This window comes from Erpetoichthys calabaricus, chromosome 4 (genome assembly GCF_900747795.2).
Source record: "Erpetoichthys calabaricus chromosome 4, fErpCal1.3, whole genome shotgun sequence".
NCBI classification, from domain to species: Eukaryota; Metazoa; Chordata; class Cladistia; order Polypteriformes; family Polypteridae; genus Erpetoichthys; species Erpetoichthys calabaricus.
The window spans coordinates 222,694,265-222,711,291 of record NC_041397.2 but is presented as its reverse complement, the minus strand read 5'-3'; the positions used below and the strand labels follow the sequence as shown (position 1 = coordinate 222,711,291).

The 17,027-nt window shown below is 39.0% G+C and overlaps 1 protein-coding gene across 1 annotated transcript in view; it reads left to right on the top strand.

Annotated features, from left to right (window-relative positions):
* The window catches only part of LOC114650602 (rho guanine nucleotide exchange factor 17-like), a 274,372-nt gene that overhangs the window by 172,602 nt on the left and 84,743 nt on the right, over nucleotides 1-17,027 (top strand). The gene's annotated exons all lie outside the window — the stretch shown is intronic.

Genomic DNA, 17,027 nt, shown 5'->3' with positions numbered 1-17,027 from the left:
TAACTATCTGAATAATCAGATTGCGATTCAGACCTATGAAAAAAAAAAAAATATATATATATATATATATATATATATATACACACACACATACACAAAAATATATATTTATATATATTGTCACAAACTTGACTCCGAGACAGAAAGTTTTGGGGCAGCCACCCGTATAATTGGTATCCTGGCTGCAAAGTCGTAATATTATATACAGCACTGATGTACACAAAACAGAACTGAGGGAATAGGGAAAAAGTGCAGGCTTTTACAGGGGAAGACAGGAAGTGAGATCATAGGGGTTGTGCTCATGAAGGTTTTCAGCCATTGGTTTGAGACCGGACATGACATCACAGGGGCTGGAGCCGGCAAGGTCTCCTTCCATAGGCTCGGTCCCGGAAGTGATGTGAAGAGGGCCAGGTGGAATCTCCCGTGAATGGTCTACAACAGTGGTCCCCAACCTTTTTGACAGCAAGGACCACTTTATTAGATGCAAATTTTTCCACGGACCGGTCGGGGGTTGGTTTTGGGGGGGGGGGGGGCAGTTTTATACACAATTTACATAACATTTCTATTATTATTAAGTTATTAAGCAGTTCGCATACGTTTGCAATCTGAGATTTTTCTTCTTTATTTGCATATAACAAAGACATATGCTTTACATTTGCCAATCCAACAGATTGCACATCACAAACATTAACACTGCAATCTTTTTTTCGTGTCTGCCGTTTCTATAGGAGGGTGACAATGAGTTAGATTCCAATGGATGTTTTTCAAATGTTGACAAGCAATAAGCAAAAGGAATCAATGAAAACCACAGACAACAAAAACAGCAAAAAAAAAAAAAAAAAAACAGTACGAGGAAAGTTCGAAGAAAGAGATTTTTTTTACAATGTTTCTGTTTGGGGATCGTTGTGCAAACGTGCACATCTGAGCTGCGACCACAGATCTAACTGCTCTGTGGATGAACCGTTCAAGCATTTCAAGGTCACTTCGTTGTAATGAAAGCATCTGTTGAATGTACTTCGTAGTAACATGATTTCTATAGACTCATGTCATATGGGGAAACTGTCGGGACCATAAAAATACTTTGTTGTAATAGTCTCTCACCTCGGTCTCTCTCCTCTCTCTGCACCGCTGCAAAGCCCCGCCTGCCAAGCGTTCTGAAAAGTCTGAGTGAGTCGCCGTTGCCAGCAGTGCTCTCGCGGCCCGGCTGTCAGACGGCTGCGGACCGGTAGTGGGCCGTGGACCGGGGGTTGGGGACCCCTGGTCTACAGGAAAGGGAGAAAAAGAGTCAATGCACTCTGTCACATCCCGGTATGCCTCGGAACTGCCCTTACTCAAGCCCTTTAGCTGCCTCCCATGCGCACGTGTGTGACAATATATATATATACACAGTGAACCCTCGTTTATCGCGGTTAGTCCGTTCCAGACTCTACCGCGATAAATGAATTTCCACGAAGTGGAAATGGATTAGGGTTACCTAGTAAGTAACTATCTGAATAATCAGATTGCGATTCAGACCTATGAAAAAAAAAAAAAAATATATATATATATATATATATATATATATACACACACACATACACAAAAATATATATTTATATATATTGTCACAAACTTGACTCCGAGACAGAAAGTTTTGGGGCAGCCACCCGTATAATTGGTATCCTGGCTGCAAAGTCGTAATATTATATACAGCACTGATGTACACAAAACAGAACTGAGGGAATAGGGAAAAAGTGCAGGCTTTTACAGGGGAAGACAGGAAGTGAGATCATAGGGGTTGTGCTCATGAAGGTTTTCAGCCATTGGTTTGAGACCGGACATGACATCACAGGGGCTGGAGCCGGCAAGGTCTCCTTCCATAGGCTCGGTCCCGGAAGTGATGTGAAGAGGGCCAGGTGGAATCTCCCGTGAATGGTCTACAACAGTGGTCCCCAACCTTTTTGACAGCAAGGACCACTTTATTAGATGCAAATTTTTCCACGGACCGGTCGGGGGTTGGTTTTGGGGGAGGGGGGGCGGTTTTATACACAATTTACATAACATTTCTATTATTATTAAGTTATTAAGCAGTTCGCATACGTTTGCAATCTGAGATTTTTCTTCTTTATTTGCATATAACAAAGACATATGCTTTACATTTGCCAATCCAACAGATTGCACATCACAAACATTAACACTGCAATCTTTTTTTCGTGTCTGCCGTTTCTATAGGAGGGTGACAATGAGTTAGATTCCAATGGATGTTTTTCAAATGTTGACAAGCAATAAGCAAAAGGAATCAATGAAAACCACAGACAACAAAAACAGCAAAAAAAAAAAAAAAAAACAGTACGAGGAAAGTTCGAAGAAAGAGATTTTTTTTACAATGTTTCTGTTTGGGGATCGTTGTGCAAACGTGCACATCTGAGCTGCGACCACAGATCTAACTGCTCTGTGGATGAACCGTTCAAGCATTTCAAGGTCACTTCGTTGTAATGAAAGCATCTGTTGAATGTACTTCGTAGTAACATGATTTCTATAGACTCATGTCATATGGGGAAACTGTCGGGACCATAAAAATACTTTGTTGTAATAGTCTCTCACCTCGGTCTCTCTCCTCTCTCTGCACCGCTGCAAAGCCCCGCCTGCCAAGCGTTCTGAAAAGTCTGAGTGAGTCGCCGTTGCCAGCAGTGCTCTCGCGGCCCGGCTGTCAGACGGCTGCGGACCGGTAGTGGGCCGTGGACCGGGGGTTGGGGACCCCTGGTCTACAGGAAAGGGAGAAAAAGAGTCAATGCACTCTGTCACATCCCGGTATGCCTCGGAACTGCCCTTACTCAAGCCCTTTAGCTGCCTCCCATGCGCACGTGTGTGACAATATATATATATACACAGTGAACCCTCGTTTATCGCGGTTAGTCCGTTCCAGACTCTACCGCGATAAATGAATTTCCACGAAGTAGGATTCTTTATTTATAAATCGAATATTTTCGCAGTTAGAGTATAGACAACCAGTTTACGACCTTCTAAATATGTTTTTTAACATTATTAGAGCCCTCTAGACATGAAATAACGAACCAACCCTTGCTCGCCGTGAAATCCATGAACGTTGCAGAAGAGGGTCCTGGTTGAGGTTCGTCCGCCCGGATGACCAGCGAATCCAACGGAATGTTTTTCTTGCGGCTGTCGCTGATCCAAACGGCTAGGACAGACTCCATTTTCACTATGAACTTATTACGACTTGTCACGACGCTCTTTGCTTCCTTGTTGAAAGAGACAGTAGCCGTTTTATGGATGTTCTTTTTATCTTTACGGATGGAGAGAACAGTAGACTCATTCAAGTCGTAATGGCAGGCAACCTCCATGATTTTCTTGCCATCTTTGATCATATCCAAGAGTTTCACCTTCTCCTGGATGGTAAGCATCTTCCTCCGGCGCTTATAGTTTCATTGTCAGAAGGCTTAGAGAAAGCAGCACATTTAGGAGCCATCGTGGGGCTTAGATAAAAGTTCTCAGAAAGTGCATGCGTAGTGATGTAGCGTGTATGAGAAAAAGGCACGAAAGTCGAAGCGTGATATAACAAAGGATCACTATATATATATATATATATATATATATATATATATATATATATATATATATATATATATGAAAAATATACACACACTAGTATATACGGTAGATAATAGATAGTATATGTTGTTATCTCTGAGAGCAAAAACATACTGGAGAGATTTTGCTGGAAATCAATAGACTATCATATTGATGCTGTTGATTGCGCCAAGATTTTTTCTGATAGAGTGATTCATATTTGAGTTACCATGTTCACATGCTGATAAATATATGCATCACTCAGAAAGTTGTCAAATTTATAGTGAGCATACAATTGGTTTAAGTTTGTTTAGATATTTGATGGGTTTATGTGGAGCAATGGCCTCAACAGTAATGCCCACTGTAGCCTACTTTTAATAGCTCATTAAGTCAGTAACAAAATACCCTGTATAGCTCACTGCTTTTTGCATTTTGTACTAATTTTCTTACCATCGGTGTTCTACAGTTTATAAATGAGCTGCTTTTAAAGAACCTGGTGAAAATTTACAAATACTCCATTCCTCTTGAATGCTCTGGTACTTCCATAGAAATGTCCTATTAATGATACTGGAGCTTCTGCCAGTTTACCTATATCCAAGTCTTCACTCTTGCACTTGTGATTTTATATCAGAACCTTATTCCCACTGTTTTCACTGATTCTATTTGTTGCATTTTTGATGACAGGTTACCTTAAAGGAGTCTCTAATGTCAGTTTCACACAAAACGTTGTGGGAATAAAGAAAAAAACTTCCAAATGATGTGGCTGAACTAGATACTCTGACAACTTTTAAAATGCATCTGGATGAGATATTTGGACAACTTGCCAATTAGCTTAGCAAATGACCCTTGTAAACTGATTTTTAAACTTCTTGTTCCAGATTCAAAGATGAATGGATTGTCTTTATTTTAGATGTTATCTACCCCACATAACTGTTAGGAAAAAAATGCAACCTTTGCAGCAGTTGAAGCAATTGGTTTCTAAAGGGTGCTGTGTTTGCAGATGTTGGGCTACCAAATGTCAAATCTTCTGTATATTTATTGTAGTCCATGCTATAGCATGAATTGATAAGTGCTCTTTTATCCTATCTCTCATCTGACAAAAATTCTTATTTTCTAATTTGCTTAAAAGAAAACCATGAAGAGATGGTATGTAGTGTTCGGGTCAAAAATAGGAAAAAATTAATTCAAAAGTTTAACATTTCTAGGAAAAGAACCTGTTGTGTGTTAATCTTCCAGTTGCTGTCTGGCACTCAACTGACCAGCTATAGTGTGTTAATTTGTATTTTAAACATCCAGATCTGAAAACATTGTCAAAGGAGCCTAATTCAGCAAGGGACGTATTTGTAGTTCAAATGAAGCCACTTATTGAAGCAGAAATCTGCAGCCACCCCTTCCTTACAGAACAGAGTTTTCCTTTCTCTTTTGTAGTGTTTGCCAGCACTTTGATTTTATTTTTTTTTTTGACTAGGCATGGTGGATTTTGTCATTTGTAAGTACGTGTCCATCATTTACACTTGTGCCTCGTTTCTATCTAGACTTTCTCTGTGTGGTTAGCAATCTTTGTAATCTCATAATAGCTTACTGGCTCCTTGTTTTTCAGTTGCCTTGGAGACCACTTCTGAGGCTCGTTATCGAATTTTAGAAATGTCGGAATTGCAGGAGTCATTTTACACTGTGTTCTGCTTAATTATATTTCCAATTTGTGCATCCCTTCTGTTACTGTGACATCACAGAGATGAGACACTTGTGGTCATTTTGCCTTCAGATGGCAATGAAGAGGTCATTTCGTACTGACTATGGAAGAGAGTTTGAAATGAATTGCACATGCAAGTGAAAGTATGGTCCTCTTTCGAGTGTAGCCCAATTTTCATCATGACAAGCTAACTTAGTTTTGCAGACCAGAGTCTACAAGTATGAACAGAATGATAGATCCAAGTCCTTTACTGTATATGTATTATGAGCAGAGTTGTTGAGACAATTTTTGGCTTTATTTCTGTAACTTCTTGGCAGCCAATGGAGAGATTCCCTATACCAGGGTGGGCAATTATTTTTCCAAAGGGGCCACATGAGAAATTGGAACGGTTTTAGATAGTTTTATGTGGATGATAGAATTATATATAAAGAGAACCAACATCCTCTGAGCATGCCTCCTTAAGTGTGGGAAGATTTCGTCTTTGAGAGAGGAGTAAAACTCTACCAGTGATACTGACTTAAAATGCTCTGCCAGTAGATTATCAGACTGCAGATCAGTGAGTTCAAGCTGGACATCACTGGGTGCATTATCCACACTATAAGTAAAGGGAGAAGAAATCATATGCATTTCACTCTCAACTGTTTTGAAGTCTTCAAATCTTCTTGAAAACTCACCATGCAGTGCCCCTAACATGGATAAATACTTGTGGAGGTGATCAGCTGATAGTGCGACTTCTTCAGTGTTGGCATGTGAGTGAGAATGTTGCCCTCTAATTGACTTGAAAGAAACTTCAGCTTTCTCATGAAAGCTGTCACCAAGCTGTACATTTTGTGTGCAAAGAGGCCCTTGCCTTGCAGCTTGGTATTTAGTTCATTCATTAGGGCAGTCACATCAACAGCAAAGGCCAGATCTGCAATTCACTGTGTATCTGAGAGCTCAGGAATGTCCTTGTGTTTCTTTCACAAAACTCCTGAATCTCTGCTCTCAGGTCCCATACTCTTTTAAGCACCTTGCCAAGGCTGAGCCATCTCACAGCTGTCTGGTAGCCTATGTCACTATGTTCACTTTTATGCTCCTCTAACAGTGAAACAAACTGTCTGTGATTCAGTGCTCTTGCCCTGATGAAATTAACTATTTTAATTACAACATCAACAACATAGCTATTTTTTAGCACTAACTTGCACAACATCTCTTGATGAATGATACAATGCAAAAATATCAATTTCTGTTCTGGGTTAATTTTAGTCACTTTATCTTGGATCCGCCTCAAAAGTCCAACATTTTTCCCCATCAGATTTGGACAGCCATCGGTTATAACACCTACCAGTTTGTCCCATTTTAGTCCCAGCGTGTCCATGGATGCATTTACCTCTGTGAACAAATTACTCCCCGTTGTAGTCCCTTTCATTAGCCGCATAGCTGCCAGCTCCTCCGTCAACTCAAAGTCTTTCGTTAATTCACGTACAAACATAAGTAACTGGGCTGTATCATGGACGTCACAGCTCTCGTCCAGAGCCAAGGAAAACAAGACAAAATTGTCCATTTTCTTTTGTAGTTGAAGCGCCAGATTCCCCGCGATGTTCTCGACCCGCCTCGTTACGGTGCGCCTCGAGAGAGACACATTTGCAAACGCGACTTTTTTATCAGGGCATATTAGCGCTGAAGACTCCACCAAACAGTCTTTGATAAACTCCCCATCAGAGAATGGCTTACTGTATCTTGCAATTTTGTGGGATATTACAAAGCTGGTCCTGACTGCTGCATCACTGGATGAGTGCAGCTTTGTAAAAAAATCCTTGTTGCTTTTACAGTTTAGCTAGCAAATCTTCCGATGCACGTGCCCGCTCTGCATCAGTGAAATTCTTGTATTTTTCTCTGTGTTTACCCTCATAATGGTGATTCAAATTGTATTCCTTAAACACCGCTATATGTTCTCCACACACTAAGCACACAGCTTTACCTTTGATGTCAGCAAATAAATATTTTGAAGTCTACGCCATGTTAAAATCTCTACATTCTGCATCAATTTTTCTTTTTTTAACGTTAGCTGACATATTTAAGGGCTAAGAGCTAATTTCTTGGAAGCTGTTAAACACATTTGCTGATGTGCATACAATAAGCGCACTGATAAGAAAAACAATACTGGCCTTCAAAATAAAATTAGTGTAATTGTATTTCGTGCACGTATCACAAACTAATAGATGTCGCTACACTTTTACTACAAACTCATGCGGGCCGGTCAAAGGTAGTCAGCTGGCCGGATGTGGCCCATGGGCCATAAAATGCCCAGGTCTGCCCTATACAGTACTCTGATACTGATGGTTACACCAACAGCCTGGCTCCAGTCTTTTAAAGTTGCGTTAGTGATCAGACTGTCCTGCCTGAAACATTAGCAAGTAGCCCATTGCAGTAGTCTATCTTGAATGACAAAGGCTTGATGTAGTTTTCAGCCCTACATCTGAAAAAATGTAATTTTTGTCATTTTACATTGTGGCTTGTTTTACAAAAACTAACCAAAATTTAGAACAAACATTTAAATCAGTTTTGAACCAAAATGAACTGCAGCTATATTAAAGTGCAACTTTTTCAGCTTTACAGTGTTCAAATTTAAATTTATCATCATGTGTACACTGTACAATAATGTTCTTATTGCATGTCTCCCACAGATTAGTAACATTAGCACAACATTAACAAAAATGGATAAATAATTGTATAAAATCATAACACCGAACACATCATGCATATAGAAGAATAACATTTTTAAATTATTAAACATATTTTTAAAAATTTTGTCAGTAAACATGGTTGTTGCAAATTTGCATGTGCTGAGGTCTGCACGTTATGTAGTCCAGAAAACAGTAACAGAGTGTGTGGTACTAAATCCAAAATCTATGAGTTTAGTGACCATGAACTAACACAGTTTGGAGTGTTAAAACTGAAGTGTATTCAGTAAACAGGACTCAAGCATAAAAGGTTTGTATAATCCCAGTGTGCTTGGGTGGTTTAAAGTGCAAAAAATATGGCATGCTTTATGAACCAATTATAGCATTAAGAAATCTGTAGGCGTTATAAACTATCTAGAACATTACATTCAGTGTATCCCAGCACCAGTCTGGCAAACCATTTCATAGTAATGGTAGTGAGTGCCACTGGTTAGTAGTCCTTCAGAAAGTCAATTTTTGTTGTCTTTGGCATAGGCATAATAATTGTCTTTTTGAAGCAAGTGGGGACTGCAGATTCTCTCAGTGAGATCTTAAAAGATGTCACTGAAAAGCCCAGCTATTTGGTCATTACAAGTTTTTAAAAAAAACATTCTGACATTCCTTCTAGGTCTCATAATATAATGATGTAGACTTGCTTAAAAATCCTGTTTATGTCATACACAGAAACATAGAAGGTTGAATCATGTGGTGATGTAGACCAATGTGGGCACAGAAAGAATGAACTTCGGCAAGGAGATAAATTGTGCATGCGATTAAACTAAGCTTTACCCCTGTAATACTTATGCACTTCTGAACCCTGTAACATTGGTCTAAATCAAGACTTCTGCTATACACAGTCATCAGCTTATTTCCATGCTGACATTTAGCAAACTGATAAACATTTTTCTACAAAAATGTTTTCTCAAGTCATCTTGCACTTGGCACACTTCTGTGAAGAATAGTTGTTGCCTAAGTACCAGTGGCATTTCTCCATTAAGGGCCAGCAGGGCACAGACCCAACAGATGTTGTTAAAAAATAAGTAATAAGCTTCTCTCATTAATTTAACCTATTAATAAAATGTTTAGAGCAACCTTCAAAATTGTTTCCTTAAATTTCTATCGTGTTCAGTTTATGTACTTATCTAGAAAAATATTGCTGCCTATAGTATGTGAATTTGTTTTTATGTTGGGTTCTGCGAGCCTGTTTCTGGTTGAGGGGTTTGACTAATTATCCCTGTAGTGCTCTCTAAACCCTTGGGACCACATCTTTTTTTATCTCTTGCTTGCATTTCCTGTTTGGGATTGGTCCAGTTAAGGCCATGGAGCACATCCCAGCAAAGAGGTATAAAAAGTTTTGTAACATTTCCTACCTTAAAAGTTAGCCACTGTATTTGGAAACAAAAAAGAAAGAAGGTCAATATCAGAAGTACATTGCTCTCAAGACATCTCACTGCATCTTGATTTTCACTCATCACTAACGAGGACCAGGTCATATTTGAAAGAGCTACCAAGAAAGCCTGTGTGTAATCCTGCTTCTTGGAAAACTTAAAGAAGTGCCAAATCCTGGTGTGAAAAGAGCAGAGACTGGTATGCATCAAATCATTTTTTTTTCAGCTGTTTGCTGTACTCACACTGACTGGCAAACACCTGGCTACATGGTAGTTAGCGCTGCTTCTGGATGTGTTAGACATACAGAGTGTGTGTTGTGTTTGTATGTTAATTGTGTGTTATTTTGGCTTGTCTTTTTTCACCTGAAGTCATTCAGTTTTAATCTTGAGGAGCTGCCGTTTCTGTTTGGGCAGTTTAGGTCAGGTTGGGGAGCATGCACTGGTAGAGCACAGTGTTGTACCCACCACATGACGAAACAGCTTGGGATCCTGGTTGGCAGACATGCTGTTCAGTCCCACCCCCTTGCATGTTTCACTAATCATTAACAAAACAAGAATGGTTAGTTAGGTAAGTTAATGTTTAACATTAGAGAAAACTGCTTACATTTAGAAAAATTCTTGCATGGACCCATCAGAAATTTCATGCAAAACACACCACTGCCTGGTACGATCCAAAGCAGTCCTCCTCGATGCCAGACAAGCTTGTGCTGAGGTGACAGTGAGACACATTGATTTGGACCTTGGGAATGCAGGTTAAGGACACAGAAGATAGTCTTTAATGGTCTGTCTGATGCTTAATGTTAAATGTATGGTTGCTGTATGTTGTATTGTGTTATCGTCATTAGACATATATGTTGGTCATCCCTGTTTGCCATCCTTTTGATTGGTCCTGTCTTGGCTGTGCATCTACACACTGGTGCCACATTCATTGCACAATGGAGGTATTCTGTCCAATCTGCTCTGCAGCATTTCAAATACTGTATACAGTACATGCCACTCGCACATTCTCCGTCAGATGCATGCTCTTGTTAATCATTAGTGATGATGCTTTGAAGAATAATGTGTTTAATTTTCATATTCAGTTTGCAGCCAAATTTCATTTTAGAGTTTGTTTTTCAATATGGAGTCACCCACAATTAATGACAACATGATTTGACGATTTTATTTAGTCTTTAATCTTGAAGACACACACAAATATTATGCATACCAAATCTTACAGACATGATAAAGCACCTTCATTGTGTTATAATTTTCATGATTTTTTCAAAGTAATTAAGAATATAATTCAGAACAACATAAGTATTGGTCTGATTTTGGAAGCCATTAGACAATGTATGAGGACAAATAAGACTTTTTACAAAATGAGGCAGTAATTAGTCCCACTGAAATGAAAACAACAGGCGCAGGCGTCATACCAGAAAGACTGCCATTTGGCATTTGTGACTGAATATGTAATTGTTTTATAAAACTCTAACTAATTAAACAGTAAAAATGAAATAATTGGTAAAAACTGTAATATAAGTTTGGAAGGTTAGATATTTTCAAGTGCTTACAGCATGACAGCAATAGAAACATGATTTTTTTTGTTTGGTTTTTACTTGTTGTGGTGCAGGAGTGACCAACTTGTTTCACAGAATTTTTGCTTCCTTCCATGCAGTTCAGTGGTGTGTAGATGCTTGTATGCAGTTTCAATTGCCCCAACTATTAAACGTTTCATATATGCTGCAAAATCTTTGACAATGCTTGTTCAGCCTCATGAGGTCCACAAATATCTCCTGTGGTACTCCGAGAATCCATATTATGTACTGGAGTAAAGTGTTTAGGCCTCAAAGTCATTAGACCATTGTTGGACTCCTGGCCTATTTTGACTCATGTGCCACTCCCATACGTACTGACACACTGGACCCCGACTTGACTGCTGTCACTGCACATTGTGTACTCTTCTTTTTTTCTGTGCCAGGTTATTTCTTCGCTGTAGTTTTTTTTCCCCCCATTGTTTTGGATGAACACAAAGAGTTTGTTTTATTTCAACTTTTCCCAATCTATCTCCTAGTTGCAGGCAGTGGTGACTTGTGTTTGGTATTTTCTTTAGGCCTGCCAGGTCTTGTCTGGCCTTTGCAGTTTGTGCAGAGGTAAAGGCCTCTGACTAGAACAAGCCCACTTTGAGAGAATATACTATAAATTACTTCACATTGGAAGAGAGAAAAGTGCTTCCTTTGAGGTACGTAAAGTTAGAACAGTTCTGTACACAGCAGAGCGTCATAAATTGTCTTACTATTTACCTTGCCATGGTCATCAGGCATACTCAAGTGCTGTACAAATTTTTTGCCATCAAAGTGTTAAATGTGAATGCTGTGGTTTTCACTTGATTGCATTTCTTTCTCTGTCGTCTTTACTACATGAACTAGGTCGTATCCATTGATAAATGTTAACTAGTTCTGTGTAATTTGTATTAATGTTACATAATGAAATTAAAATTAAACGTATAAACAGTAAGTGGAAGCCTAAGAACATCAATCAGCTCACTTATATCCCTAATGTTGAACCGCAATACTTTGTTCTGGAAATCATCGAATTCTGTTGTCAAAAATAAAAACAAAAAATTCTTATGCTGGCAAAAGATACTTCACAGGTCCAGGGTTTGATTCCCAGGTGTGATTACTGTGGAAGTTTACACCTGCTCCCCATGTTTGTGTAGGGATGGGCTGGGGGCTTGCTATTGATTCCCAGGGTTTCTTTGATTGAGTATCAGTTGGCCCTACAATAGACTTTTTATGTCCATTGCTGTTTCCTTCCTTGCATCCCAGTGGTACTGGGATAGGCTCCAGTCCCTACTGAACCTTAATTGGATTAAGTGGATTTGACAATGTCACCATCTTGCATTAAAACATATCAGGTGCTCCCCACTACTCTGCCTAAAATTGCTTCTTATGCAAATGGGGTTAAATTACAACTAAATGAAGCATAGTCCTTATCTGTGTTTATCTATTACACTTATTTATTTTCCCTGTTTATTTCTACTCTTATAAAAATTAATTTGTTTAAACTACTCCCACACTGACCTATAGCATATACTACTTTATAAACAATTGGTGTTTGTGTGTATCTGCGAAGTGTTCCTCCCTGCGTGGAGTTTGCATGTTCTCACCGTGTCTGCGTGGGTTTCCTCCGGGTACTCTGGTTTCCTCCCACAGTCCAAAGACATGCAGGTTAGGTGCATTGGCGATTCTAAATTGTCCCTGGTGTGTGCTTGGTGTGTGTGTGTGCGCCCTGCGGTGGGCTGGTCCCCTGCACGGGGTTTGTTTCCTGCCTTGCGCCCTGTGTTACCTGGGATTGGCTCCAGCAGACCCCCGTGACCCTGTAGTTAGGATATAGTGGGTTGGATAATGGATGGATGGATGTATCTGCGAAGTTTACATGCATTGTGAATATAATGGCTAACTTTTGGGCCTATAAAGGACAAAATTAGACAAGACTTGAAAATATCTTTTCTTCGGAATTGGAGAGATCATAACCCACACTCAAGACAACTCAAATAACAGCAGAAGTATGCCATGTCAAGACCAAACAAATGCCTCATTCTTACTACATGTTTTGCTTAATTGTTTTGTCACCATTTGCTCATAAATGTGTTATGGCTTTGCTGACTGTCCACGCTGCTATGCGTTTTTCATATGAACAAGGATCACATACAAGGCTGTTGATGGAATAAGCACCTTGTAGTCTTATGAGGACAGCTGGTGGGCACTCACTTAAGGTGACTGCAGCTACTTTTAGCCTTAGTGCTGGAAGAAGGAAGGAGCCACAAGTTGTGGGAATTTTTTTTTTTTTTTTTTTAATTTCACTGTGCTGCCAGACAAAACAGTGACACAAGATTGAAGAAGTCAGTCGCATTTTGGAGACATGAAAGTATGACATTGTAATAGCGCCAGTCGTATCTTAGAACAGCACACAATTCCATTTGTTTGCTGTGGATAAATCAGACCTATGTGAATCTTTCCAAGATGTGCACCAGTTGTGAGAAACATTAAGACAAGTACGTAAAGACTATTAAAGGTGCTTCTTTAAAAGGATTCCCTCGTGTGTTGATGCCTTGCGCAGAGTCCACCTCCCCATCCTTAGCCCCTTGGAAGATTCACAACATGACATTAACACACAGGCACTCTGTTATACTACAAGACCAAGGTGACCTCCAGTACTGGCAATTATTTATTTATTCGTCTTGTTTTTCCAAAAACCCGTTTCCCTCATGTGGAAGTTAGAAGCCGTTTTCTGACATATGCAGTAAGTGTTTTCATATTCAGGCAGCAACTCTATAGGCGCACTAATTTGCTGTATGTGCTTTGGCAGCAGTTTGATATGGTAAAAATCTTCCATCAGACACACATTTTGCATTCTTTTGTGACAAATGCATTGTCTGGCAGTTTTCAAATATGCCATGGCTAATTAAAGGATCCCTACGGATGGCATGAAAATGCCATAGTTAGTGCTGCTTCCTCACAACTCCAGTATCCTCCTTTCAAATCCCAGCACAGTCTTGTCTGGTGGGTAGTCTGCATGTGTCCCCTTGTCTGTGTTGGATTTCTTTTGGAAACCTCAGTTTCCTCATACATCCTAAAAGTTTGCAGATGAGATTGATTGCTGACTCTAAATGTTATTGTGAGTGTACCCAGCAATGGACTGACATCCCATGTAGGGGTCATTCGAGGTCCTTATCTGCTTGATAGACTCCATTACCCTGCAGTCATTTATCTGGATAATTTATTTTAGGAAATGATCAATGAAAAATTATTTATACTATACTCACTTGCACCACAGAGACTCGTGCAGTTTGGAGTTAACACTGGCACTTGCTTAAATGTGTGACTTGCCTGCCTAAATGTAATCAACTAGTCATTACTTCTTATATTAGAGAGCACACAATCACCAGATGCATTGAAAATAACACAGTTCAAGCAACAAGAAAACATATTGTAAACAGGATTAGCCAGATACTAAACAAACTTCAGAGAATACTACAAGCACTTGGAAAAATCACCCAAAGTTAAAAGAGCTGCTAATACTTGTCATGGGACGTGACTGAAAGTAGCAGTTGATAAACATCAGTTAGCATCTGTATGTACATAGGTAGTGCCATGTTTAGTGGCAGACTAAACTAAACACACTAGGAGGCACATAGGTTCACATCCTGGCCTGCCTAGTGTCTGTGACTTTGAACAGGAAGAGTCTTAAAATGAGAATTTCTGTAATTGAACAGAGTTGGGAAAACGTAGTGGTGGGTTGTGTAGAGTTTTAGGAAGGATAGCTGTTAGAATAGCAGAGATGATGTCTGACTTCTAGCAGAATCTAATTTCCTATATCTGGGGAGCAGGTGGGTCATCTCCGATGCCTAAACCCACTAAAATCTCAATCTGTTTTACCTAAGCTCCTATATTTTTTTTCTTTCCAATTCTCCATTGCTTTGCAATCTTTCATCTGCAGAGTGACTATTGTTTAGCTTCTTTTTAATTCAAAGCTTACTTCATAACTGGAGGTATCATTTCTCATCCACAATTTGGCCAAGGGTTACCCTAAATGTTCAGTGGCCACCATGAAATGTTTACCATAGCAGTCCAGGCCAGCATTACATCCATGGTTGATAGGCAAACAAAACAAAATAATCATCCCTGCACAGCCCATTATTGATCTATAAACAATTAAACAAGTCAGATAAATTGCAATGATAAAACATGCAAACTATAATTGATACCAGATTGCAAATGTGGTAATTCATTCTTTGATTCATTCATTCGTATCCATTTTTGGCATACATTTGGGAGTTTTCAAAGCCTACCTATCCCAGCAGCACTGAGTGCAAAACAGAAACCCGCCTTGGACAAGGAGCTAGCCTGTCACTGGGCACTGCCATGCACTCAAAGCAGACCAATAGATTTTTCCATTAATTATGGATAGAGGAAATGGTAGAAAATCAGCGTACATGAAGAAAATTCATATGCCCAGTGCCTCAACTGGGATTTGACCCCAAGACACTAGAGCTGTGACGCAGCAGCACTACCCAGTGTACCATATTGCTATCTGTATACATTGCTGTAAGAATCCTTTCAATTGTCTCAGAAAGGGAACAGTCGTTTAAGGTTTTTATCATAAGAGATCTGACAAAGTTCATTTAATTCAGTTTACTGTTATTTAGCGCACTCCCGCTTATGAATCCAGCACTCTGTACAATACAGTAATTACAAATATGATATGAAAAATTAAATGTAACAAATATAAAACATTGTTAAAACAAACTGAGAAATATATAGAACAATATACATATACTTAGGGTGATTTTACATCCCCTTTACCCAAGTCAGTCACATTCTGAAAAGGATCATTTCATAGTCAGACCAAGACAGCTTCATCTAGAAAAAAGATATTTGAAAATGGTCCATCATATTGGACAGTGCATCCATTACGAGGCAGACCAAGTGTCACCATGAGCATTATTAAGAGAAGGCAAATAGGATTTAGTGATCAAAAACTTTTAGTTATAAAAAATATAACCGGACAATATAAAACAGTCTTACCAGCAATGCCAACAAGAGTATGTTATGTTAAAATAAGAAGTCTTAGAACAATGATGTTTCTCTAATAGTGGTAGGTAAGTCAGTTTAGAGTTTGGGCCCCCTATGGCTAAAAAGCTCTTCTTCCTACAGTAATTTTATGTGTTCTCGTAATTTTAAGGAAGCCTGAATTTACTCCATAGAGCAGGGGTTCTCCATGTTCAGCCCTGGGGTCCCACTGTGGCTCTGGGTTTTCATTCCAACCAGTTTCACAAATAAATGGTTCAGTCTTACTTCTAAATGATGTAATTGTTTAATTAGTCTTTTTCTTCTTTATTTTGAATTCAGAACTATGTGCTAGTATATTTGCATATAAACAAAATTCAGAAATTTGCATTTCTTGCCATATCTTTAATTATTAATTGTCTTTTATTATGTTCTTTTTACTTCACCTTATCCTGTGGTGTTTACTCCCTTAACTGTATCCAGATACTGATGATTAGTGATGAGTATTGCAGACACAGGTGCAAATAAAACTGAATACTAGAGAGATACAGCTTCTTCAGTATAAATCTCACTTGTGAGATAATTAATTGGAAGAGGCGTAAGTGATCAGAACAAAATCTTAAAAAGCAAGAAAAAGAACAATAACTAATGTAACACAAAAATGGCTGCTACATTCCTGTAAACATTTAGCAGACATATCTTATACTTTCAGTATTGAAACAAAAAGTCAGAAACTGGGAAATAACAGCTTATGTAATAAAGGTAGGAGTCCAATTAAAAGCAGAAGGTGGTTGAGATGAACTCTTGCAGTTAAGGTGGTACACAGGACTGAACTTGAGGACCACTTTTTTAGGGTTGGGCAATAGATGGATAAAGATTATTATCGCAAAATAACTTTTCCTCAATAGAAACATAAGATGTGGTCGATAGAAAGTCAATATAACTAATTCCATCCATGTTTTGATAGACAACATGAAAAACCAATGATAATGAGAATAGTTCTGTGGCAAACCAGTTATGTGGCTGGAATAGAGTTACAGCCACGTCAGGTCAGGTCGACGCACGCAGCACAGAACTGGTAACGGCACACATGCTAATGTTTGGGTTGTAGCAGCAGTAGTAAATG